General features: G+C 43.0%; 1 pseudogene; it reads right to left on the bottom strand.

Annotated features, from left to right (window-relative positions):
• Nucleotides 1-9130: 9130 nt before the first annotated feature.
• On the bottom strand, nt 9131-10735 carry LOC145540875 (suppressor of cytokine signaling 6-like; annotated as a pseudogene).
• Nucleotides 10736-11029: the final 294 nt, after the last annotated feature.

The following is an 11029-nucleotide window of genomic DNA, read 5'->3' as shown; positions in this document are numbered from 1 at the left end:
CAGATTGTGGTCCACTGGAGAAGGGCATGGCAAACCACTTCAGTATTCTTGCCTTGAGAACCCCATGAACAGTATGAAAAGGCAAAAGGATAGGACACTGAAAGATGAACTCCCCAGGTCAGTAGGTGCCCAATATGCTAATGGAGATCAGTGGAGAAATAACTCCAGAAAGAATGATGGGATGGAGCCAAAGCAAAAACGATACCCAACTGTGGATGTGATTGGTGATAGACGCAAAGTCCGATGCTGTAAAGAGCAATATTGCATAGGAACCTGGAATGTTAGGTCCATGAATCAAGGCAAACTGGAAGTGGTCAAACAGGAGATGGCAAGAGTGAACGTTGACATTCTAGGAATCAGCGAACTAAGATGGACTGCAATGGGTGAATTTAACTCAGATGACCATTATATCTACTACTGTGGGCAAGAATCCCTTAGAAGAAATGGAGTAGCCATCATGGTCAACAGAAGAGTCTGAAATGCAGTACTTGGATGCAATCTCAAAAACGACAGAATGATCTCTGTTAGCTTCCAAGGCAAACCGTTCAATATCACGGTAATCCAAGTCTATGCCCCGACCAGTAACACCGAAGAAGCTGAAGTTGAACGATTCTATGAAGACCTACAAGACCTTCTAGAACTAACACCCAAAAAAGATGTCCTTTTCATTATAGGGGACTGGAATGCAAAAGTAGGAAGTCAAGAAACACCTGGTATAACAGGCAGGTTTGGCCTTGGATTACAGAATGAAGCAGGGCAAAGGCTAATAGAGTTTTGCCATGAGAACGCACTGGTAATAGCAAACACCCTATTCCAACAACACAAGAGAAGACTCTACACGTGGACATCACCAGATGGTCAACACCGAAATCAGATTGATTATATTCTTTGCAGCCAAAGATGGAGAAGCTCTATACAGTCAGCAAAAACAAGACCGGGAGCAGACTGTGGCTCAGATCATGAACTGCTTATTGCCAAATTCAGACTTAAATTGAAGAAAGTAGGGAAAACCACTAGACCATTCAGGTATGACCTAGATCAAATCCCTTATGAGTATACAGTGGAAGTGACAAATAGATTTAAGGGACTAGACCTGATAGACAGAATGCCTGATGAACTAAGGACAGAGGTTCGTGACATTGTACAGGAGACAGGGATCAAGAAAATCCCCATGGAAAAGAAATGCAAAAAAGCAAAATGGCTGTCTGAGGAGGCCTTACAGATAGCTGGGAAGAGAAGAGAAGCGAAAAGCAAAGGAGAAAAGGAAAGATATTCTCATCTGAATGCAGAGTTCCAAAGAATAGCAAGGAGAGATAAGAAAGCCTTCCTCAGCGATCAGTGCAAACAAATAGAGGAAAACAACAGATTGGGAAAGACTAGAGACCTCTTCAAGAAAATTAGAGATACCAAGGGAACATTTCACGCAAAGATAGGCTCGATAAAGACAGAAATGGTATGGACCTAACAGAAGCAGAAGATATTAAGAAGAGGTGGCAAGAATACACAGAAGAACTGTACAAAAAAGATCTTCACGACACAGATAATCACGATGGTGTGATCACTCACCTAGAGCCAGACATCTTGGAATGTGAAGTCAAGTGGGCCTTAGAAAGCATCACTATGAACAAAGCTAGTGGAGGTGATGGAATTCCAGTTGAGCTATTTCAAATCCTCAAAGGTGATGCTGTGAAAGTGCTGCACTCGATATGCCAGCAAATTTGGAAAACTCAGCAGTGGCCACAGGACTGGAAGAGGTCAGTCTTCGTTCCAATCCCAAAGAAAGGCAATGCCAAAGAATGCTCAAACTACCGCACAATTGCACTCATCTCACATGCTAGTAAAGTAATGCTCAAAATTCTCCAAGCCAGGCTTCAGCAATACGTGAACCGTGAACTTCCAGATGTTCAAGCTGGTTTTAGAAAAGGCAGAGGAACCAGAGATCCAATTGCCAATATCCGCTGGATCATCGAAAAAGCAAGAGAGTTCCAGAAAAACATCTATTTCTGCTTTATTGACTATGCCAAAGCCTTTGACTGTGTGGATCACAATAAACTGTGGTAAATTCTGAAAGAGACGGGAATACCAGACCACCTGACCTGTCTCTTGAGAAACCTGTATGCAGGTCAGGAAGCAATAGTTAGAACTGGACATGGAACAACAGACTGGTTCCAAATAGGAAAAGGAGTACGTCAAGGCTGTATATTGTCACCCTGCTTATTTAACTTATATGCAGAGTACATCATGAGAAACCCTGGGCTGGAAGAAACACAAGCTGGAATCAAGATTGCCGGGAGAAATATCAATAACCTCAGATATGCGGATGACACCACCCTTATGGCAGAAAGTGAAGAAGAACTAAAGAGCCTCTTGATGAAGGTGAAGGAGGAGAGTGAAAAAGTTGGCTTAAAGCTCAACGTTCAGAAAACTAAGATCATGGCATCTGGTCCCATCACTCCATGGGAAATAGATGGGGAAACAGTGGAAACAGTGTCAGACTTTACTTTTTTGGGCTCCAGAATCACTGCTGATGGTGACTGCAGCCATGAAATTAAAAGACGCTTACTACTTGGAAGGAAGGTTATGGCCAACCTATATAGCATGTTTAAAAGCAGAGACATTACTTTGCCAACAAAAGTCCGTCTAGTCAAGACGATGGTTTTTCCAGTGGTCATGTATGGATGTGAGAGTTGGACGGTGAAGAAAGCTGAGCGCCGCAGAATTGATGCTTTTGAACTGTGGTGTTGGAGAAGACTCTTGAGAGTTTCTTGGACTGCAAGGAGATCCAATCAATCCATCCTAAAAGAGATCAATCCTGGGTGTTCATTGGAAGGTCTGATGTTGAAGCTGAAGCTCCAATACTTTGGCCACCTCATGCGAAGGGTTGACTCATTGGAAAAGACCCTAATGCTGGGTATGATTGGGGGCGGGAGGAGAAGGGGACGACAGAGGATGAGATGGTTGGATGGCATCACCGACTCGATGAACATGGGTTTGGGAAGACTCCGGGAGTTGGTGATGGACAGAGAGGCCTGGCGTGCTGCAATTCATGGGGTCGCAGAGAGTCGGACACGACTGAGCGACTGAACTGAACTGAATCTATTTCACCTGTCTATATATTTGCCTGTTCTGGATATTTACTATAACTTGGAAGATAGAATGTTTTCATGTGACTGGCTTCTTTAACCTAGCATAATGTTTACAAAAATTCATATATGCCATATTATATATCAGAGCACATTCTGTTATGTCGAAGAATATTTCATTACACAGATATGAAACACTGTATCTCAATTGATAGATGTTTGAATTATTGACACATTTTGTCTATTATAAACAGAACTAAAAAAAATCTGTGTAAAATTTTGTGTGGACATACGTGTTCATTTAGCTTTCGTGTATACCTAGGAGTGAAATTTTGGGATCACACGGCAATATTTTGTTAAACATTTAGAGGAACTATACAACTGCGCTCCAAAGCAACTGCCCCATTTTACATTCCCATCACAAGTGTATGAATTTTTAAATGTTCTGCTTCCTTTGCAGCACTTATTATGGTTTGCTTTTTTAATTACATCCTACTGGTTGTGATTAGTATCTTCTTGAGACTTTGCTTTGTACTTTCCTAATGACTAATGATGTTGAATAAATTCCATGTGGTTATGGCCATTTCTGTATATTCTGTGGAAATATATCTATTCAGATACTTTATCCATTTTAAAATTCTGTTCCTTTATTAAATTCTAAGTATTTTTTTATATTTTCTAAATACAAATGTGATACAAGATATAAGACATGCAAATATCTTCTTTTATTTTTAAGTATTTTTGAAGTTTTCTTATGTTTTACTTTCTTGTGAACTCCTGTCTAGTTACTTAATCTATTGCTGTATGTGAGTTATTAAAGTTTTGAACTATTGTTGCTGAATTGTTTGTTTCTTCATTAAATTTTTAGTTTGCTTCATGCATTTTGAGCTCTGTTGTTAGGTGATAGATTTCAGTTCAGTTCAGTCAATCAGTGATGTCTGAATCTTTGCAACCCCATGGGTTGCAGTACACCAGGTTTCAGTGTCCACCATAAATGCCCAGAGCTTATTCAAACTCATGTCCATTGAGTCGGTGATGCCATCAAAACATCTCATCCTCTGCCATCCCCTTCTCTTCCCACCTTCAATCATTCCCAACATCAGAGTCTTTTCAAATGAGTCAGTTCTTTGCATCAGCTGGCCAAAGTTTTGGAGTTTCAGCTTCAGCATCAGTCTTTCCAATGAATATTCAGGATTGATCTCCTTTAGGATGGACTCGTTGGATCTCCACGCATTCCAAGGGACTCTCAAGAGTCCTCCAACACCACGTTTCAATAGCATCAATTATTTGGCACTCAGCTTTCTTTATAGTCCAACTCTCACATCCATACATGACTTCTGGAAAAAACAAAGCTTTAACTATATGGAACTTTGTTGGCAAAATAATGTCTCTGCTTTTTAATACACTGTCTAGGTTGGTCATAACTTTTCTTCCAAGGAACAAGCATCTTTTAATTTCCTTGCTGACGTCACCATTTGCAGTGATTTTGGAGCCACCATAAATAAAGTCTACCACTGTTTCCATTTTTTCCCTATCTGTTTGTCATGAAGTGATGGGACCAGACCATGATCTTCGTTTTCTGAATGTTGAGTTTCAGGCCAACTTTTCACTCACATCTTTCAGTTTCATCAAGAGACTCTTTAGTTCTTTGCTTTCTGCCATAAGTGTGGTGTCATTTGCATATCTGAGGTTATTGATATTTCTCTCAACAACCTTAATTCTAGCTTGTGCTTCATCCAGCCTGGGATTTCTCATGATGTACTCTGCATATAAGTTAAATAAACAGGGTGACAATACTCAGCCTTGATGTATTCTTTTCCCAATTTGGAATCAGTCTATTGTTCCATGTCCAGTTCTAACTCTTGCTTCTTGACCTCCATACAGATTTCTCAGGAGGCAGGTCAGGTGGTCTTGTATTCCCATCTCTTTTAGAATTTTCCAGAGTTTGTTGTGATCCACACAGACAAAGGCTTTCGTGTAATCAATAAAGCAGAAGTAGATGCTTATCTGGAACTCTCTTGTTTTTTTGATGATCCAATGGATGTTGGCAATTTGATTTCTTGTTCCTCTGCCTTTTCTAAATCCAGCTTGAACAGCTGGAAGATCACGGTTCACGTATTGTTGAAGCCTGACTTGGAGAATTTTGAGCATTACTTTACTAGCATGTGATAGGAATGCCACTATGCAGTAGTTTGAACATTCTATAGCATTGCCTTTTTTGGGATTGGAATGAACACTGAACTTTTCCACTCCTGTGGGATTGGAGCGGCACCTGTGTGATGCTGGATCAACTTTGAGGTGATACCCCACATACAAGGGCAGAGTAATCCCAGAAGATGGTAGGCACTGGAGCAGCAGATGAGTGGTGCTGGAGTGGTGGCTGCGCAGCACTGGAGCAGTGGCTATGTGGTGCTAGAGTGACTTTGAGGAGATACCTCATGTCCAACGGCAAAGGAGAAGCCCCAGCAAGATGGTAAGAGGGGCAAAATCATGTTTATAATCAAACCCCATATCCACCAGAAATGCTCAGAGGGCTCAAACAAACCTTGTGTGCACCAGGATCCAGATACCCTACAGAGACTGAGATAGAACTGTGTTTGAGTGTCTCCTGGGGAGGTACAGGTCAGTAGTTGATTGCTGCAGGGGCAGGAGCTCTGGGTGAAGTAGACCTGGCTATGGCATAAGTCCACTTGGAGGATTTTGCCATTAACCCACCATAGAGCCACCAGAACTTATACAGGACTGGGAAACAGACTCTTGGAGGACACAAACAAAACCTTGTGCACACCAAGACCCAGGAGAAAGGAGAGGTGACCCCACAAGAGACTGACCCAGACTTGCCTGTGAGTGTCCAGGAGCCTCCAGTGGAGGCATGGGTCAGTGGTTGCCTGCTGCAGGGTTGGGGGCACTGAGTGCAGCAGTGTCTGCATGTGACTTTTGAAGGAGGTCACCATTATCTTCATTACCTCCATCATAGCAAAACAACAGCCAGTTGTGGATGTGACTGGTGATGGAAGTAAATTCCGATGCGGTAAAGAACAATAGTGTATAGGAACCTGGAATGTTAGGTCCATGAATCAAGGTAAATTGGAAGTGGTCAAACAGGATATGGCAAGAGTGCACATTGACATTTTGGGAATCAGCAAACTAAAATGGACTGGAATGGGTGAATTTAACTCATATGACCATTATATCTACTACTGTGGGCAAGAATCCCTTAGAAGAAATGGAGTAGCCATCATAGTCAACACAAGAGTCCGAAATGCAGTACTTGGATGCAATCTCAAAAATGACAGAATGATCTCTGTTCGTTTCCAAGGAAAACCACTCAATATCACAGTAATCCAAGTCTATGACCCGACCAGTAATGCTGAAAAAGTTGAAGTTGAATGGTTCTTTGAAGATCTACAAGACCTTTTAGAACTAACACCCAAAAAAGATGCTCTTTTCATTACAAGGGGCTTCCCTCATAGCTCAGTTGGTAAATCATCTGCTTCTGGAATGCAAAAGTAGGAAGTCAAGAAATACCTGGAGTAACAGGCAAATATATTTATAATTGTTATGTCTTCCTCATGATTTGTTTATTTTATTATTGTAAAATACCCATCTTTAAATCTAGTAATTTCTTTCTTCCCTAAAGTCTATTTTTTATGATATTAATGTATTCACTTCCAATATTCTCATGGTTGTGTTTTATATATCTTTTTCCCATGTTTTCAGTTTTAATCTAGTTGTATCATTGAACCTAATATTTTCCCTGTAGACAGCATACAACTGGATCATATTTTTTTCAGTCTTACATTCTCTGCATTTTTGTTGTTGTTATTTATGATGTGCACCCTCTTGCTGAGGAACACTCTTACAGGAAAGTCCCCACAAAGGAGGGAATCATGACAGAGGAGAGAATAGTAATTGTCTGCTCCCTCAGATCCAGGATTCAACCAGCATGCTGGCCAGGGGTTGTATCACCAAAGATGGGTGAGCTAAAAAGTAGGGAGCCCCTCAGATCCACCTTCCCTGTCAGACTTCCCAGCCATCCTGGAGACAGCTTTGGCTCATGGCACAGTGAAAATGAACTCCAGTCACTGGCCAGGGATTTGTCTCCCACTTGCCTGCTTTTTGATTGCATTGCTTAAGCAATTCATAGTTAATGTTTAATTGATATGATTTCATTTATTCCTGCCTTTGTCTTTTTACTTTACTTCCCTCTAGTACCTGAATGCATCTATTTCTTTCTATAAGCTGAAGCTCCACTATTTTGGCCACTTGATGTGAAGGGCCAACTCATTGGAAAAGACCCTAACACTGGGAAAGATAGAAGACAGGAAGAGAAGGGGACGACAGAGGACAAGATGGTTGGATGGCATCATCGACTCAATGGACATGAGTTTGAGCAAGCTCCGGGAGATGGTGAAGGACAGGAAAGTCTGGTGTGGTGCAGTCCAGGGGATCACAAAGTGTAGGACATGACTGAGTGACTGAACAACAACAAATCTCTTTTCTTGCCTTCTTTTGTAGTAAATGAACGTTTGCTAGTGTAGTATTTTAATTCCATTATTAATGTTTGCACTTTTTAAAGTTTTTTATTTTATTTTATTTATTGCTGTAAGGGTTACCTTCAATATTTTAGCTCATCAAAATTTTTTGAGGTTTTACTGACAATTTTAGTGAATTAGAGAAATGTCACTCATATATCCCCATGTTCCTTTTCTCCTTTCTGAGTTATTATTACATGTGGATAGGGAAGATTTTATAATTATTACACTCCATAATTTTATATCTATTTAAAATGACAAAAAGAAAAAGGAGCAAATATATGTTTTTGGAGGTTATTATAATATAAACTCCTTATTTATTATTTTTATTTCTTTATATTTGTTCCTGTGGATTTGACCATATAGAGCTAATTCTTTCTTTCAAGACAGCGTTCTTCCTACCCATCAACTTTGTGCTGTTACTATTAAATATGTGGCATTTCCGTATATTACAAGCACATCAATAATATTATATACATATTGCTTTATATTTTTTGTAAAATTAGTTCATAGTAAGAAGAATCATGCATTTTTTGCTGCTTCATGACTACATAATTCTCTTTTTCAGTGCTTTTTTTTTGTGTGTGTGTGTGTTTGTGTGTGTACATTCAACTTACCACCCAGTGTCACTTGCTTTCAGCTTCAAGAACATCTTATAGCATTTCTTACAAGGCATGCCTGCTAAAAATAAACTCTCTCAGTTTTGTTTAACTTGAAATATCTTTATTTATTCCCAAACTGTTGTAGTAGAAAACCTATACATAGGCTGTCTAGTCAACAATTCCAGCTGAATCCTTTACAGCCATCTTCAACAAAGCACCAGATCCATGAACCCAGCTATTTTAGCTCTGCCTTACTAGCCAATTCACTAGATTAAAATTACTTTTGTGGTTGTCATGTGGAACAGAAGAATGCCAAGGGGAATCATGTAATGACTCATCTTTTTCCTAGTCCATTCAGGCTAGTATTACAAAAAACAAAAAACAAACAAACAAAATCAACCTTTGTAGAGCATGAAATTAAAAATCATTTTTGGTGTAGGTGTAAACTCTGTGATTAATCACACGGCTATGCTGACTCAACACTATCTTTGAAGATGGTCCATTGAAAGAGAGACATCAGGTTTATTCCATAAGTTTCATTCAACTTTATTCAGGATTTGGCACACATGAAATGTGCTTTTAATGCATAAAATCACAGTGGACAGCAGCAAAAGACTGGGGGTGGGTGGGTAAGGAGAATCAGATCATTCACATTGTGATTATTCTGTACACTGATAGAAGAGACTTCACACTTCTCAAACCTCAAGAGTTCCCTTTTTAAAGAACCAAAATAAACCCAAGACACCTCACAGACAGTTCCCCACCCCTAAAAGAACTGGATACTCTTTTCCAGGTAAAACTGAAATAACAGTATGGCAACAAAAGATTCTGATAGCGATGAAGTCTGTAAACTGTATCTCAGTCTCTCTTTCTTACTGCCAAAATGCAAGATGTGGGCTGCGGTCCTCTCTCAGTAGTGCTTCTTCTATAAGTAATCCTTCATTTTGTTGAACAGGGGCAGTTTCTGGGTCAGGACTATCCGGGTGTACTGGTGGATGAAGAAGCATCACAGGTACTGCAGTGAGCGCACCTACAGGAAGCATGACACCCTGTCGATGGGCCGCACCGGATAGGTGGCTGAGCCTGGCAGGTGTGAGCCTGAGTATCAGAAGGCCCTGTTCTCCGAGTTCCTGATGGAGTGCTCAGTCAGGTCCACCATGGACGTGTGTCCCTCCACGTCCGAGTTGTTCGTAGAAGCTAAACCTGCCGTTGGAGTGTTTCATTCTGATGTGGAGGGTCCTGCGGTGGGAGCGGAAGCTCATGCTGAGCAGGTAGCTGTCGTTGGAGCTCTCCCTCACCAGGAAGGAACCATCAGGCACGTTGACTAGCTTGCCCTCTGCCTCCCAGCGTGTGATGGGCCCCCAGTACCAGCCCTGCTTGGCCAGCTTCTTGAGCTCCTCTGTCAGGCTGGTCACCACCATGGGGCCACTGCTTTGCACCGTGTCATACACCCTGGCCACCCCTAGTTGGGGTCAAAATTCAAGTGGCAACACATGCTCTCAGCCACGTGCGCGTCTGGGCAGGCCAGCCCGGCGAAGTTCCTTTGGCTCAGATCAGTCTGCAGGGGAGGTAGCAGTAGTGTGTGTGGGTGTGTTGGCGGAGGTGGGGTGGGAGGGGGCGGTTCGGGGCCCACCCAGGCCCTCCCGCCTGCTGTGCAGTGCGACTCCCATGGTGCCCATCAGCAGGCCGCCCACCGGCTGATTGGCTGAGAGCTCGGGGGCCACGATGAAGTCCTGGTGAGTTGGATGCTTGTAGTCCTCATAGTGGTGGTTGGGGAAGTGGTCCCTGGTGGCCGAGGGTGGAACGGCAGAGACCTCCATGGGGGAAGAGCCATCCAAAGGCACAGTGTATTGGATGTAGTCCTGAGCCACCAGTCCAAGGGCGACAGGCATGTGTTCACCCAGGCAGAGGCTCAGGTCCCCGGCCGGGTACACGGAGCTCCCGAGCGGGTCCGGCGGCTCCGGGCACGCAGAGTCGGCCTGGCGGAGGTAGCTGAAGTCCTTGAGCACGGCACTGAGGGCTCACCCGGGTAGGGCGAGTGCACCAGCGCCTTGATCTGCACCTCCATCCGGATGCACATTTCCTCCGAGACACTGGGGCTCAACAGCCAGGGCATGGGGCTTTAGTAGTGGCTGCACAGCGACGTGGAGTGCATGGGCCTCGGCGACTGCACGTCCTTGAACACCAGGGGTGCCGACGACAACGAGGAGAACCTGTCCTCGTCCACTGAGCTTCCCGAAGCCACGCTGCCCTTGCCCTTGGCCTTCTGCTTGGCGCTCGGCGGTCTTTTCAGTGTACCCATGAGGCTCTCACTCTTGGGTCGATTCTTGCTCATTTCATCTTCGCCGTGGAGTTCACAGCCGTCCATTTCCCTCCTGTAGCAGCTCCCCAAAAAAGGACTCCTCTTTCCTGAAGTGGCTAGTGCTGGCTGTTGTACGACCATGAATTCTGAGTCTTCTTTGCTCTTACTCAAGTTGAAAGATTTCTGGAAGGTCTTGAGACTGATTTTCTTCATTCTAACTAGTTACCTGATCCGAAGGGCTCAATTTCTCTCCGGGATATTATCCTCGAACATCCGAACAGACTGCAGGGAAGGCTGCATCCATGGGTTTTTCCAGCTTCATTCCTCCTCTGGAGTCACTGTCTGGAGCCAGACTGCTCTGGCTCACCTGCATCCCAGCTCCATCTTCATCAGTTGTGTGATCTTAGAGGTATCGGTGTCCATCACCCAAGTTAGCAGTGAGGTTTCAACGTGTTCATAGAAGTGATGTCCTTAAAAATGCCACCCAGATAAAGCTACACAGATGCT

Source organism: Giraffa tippelskirchi, chromosome 3 (assembly GCF_054371585.1).
Source record: "Giraffa tippelskirchi isolate mGirTip1 chromosome 3, T2T-mGirTip1v1.2.pri, whole genome shotgun sequence".
Taxonomy (NCBI): Eukaryota; Metazoa; Chordata; class Mammalia; order Artiodactyla; family Giraffidae; genus Giraffa; species Giraffa tippelskirchi.
Note: the sequence above shows the minus strand (reverse complement) of the source record. Positions and strands in the feature narration are given on the sequence as shown.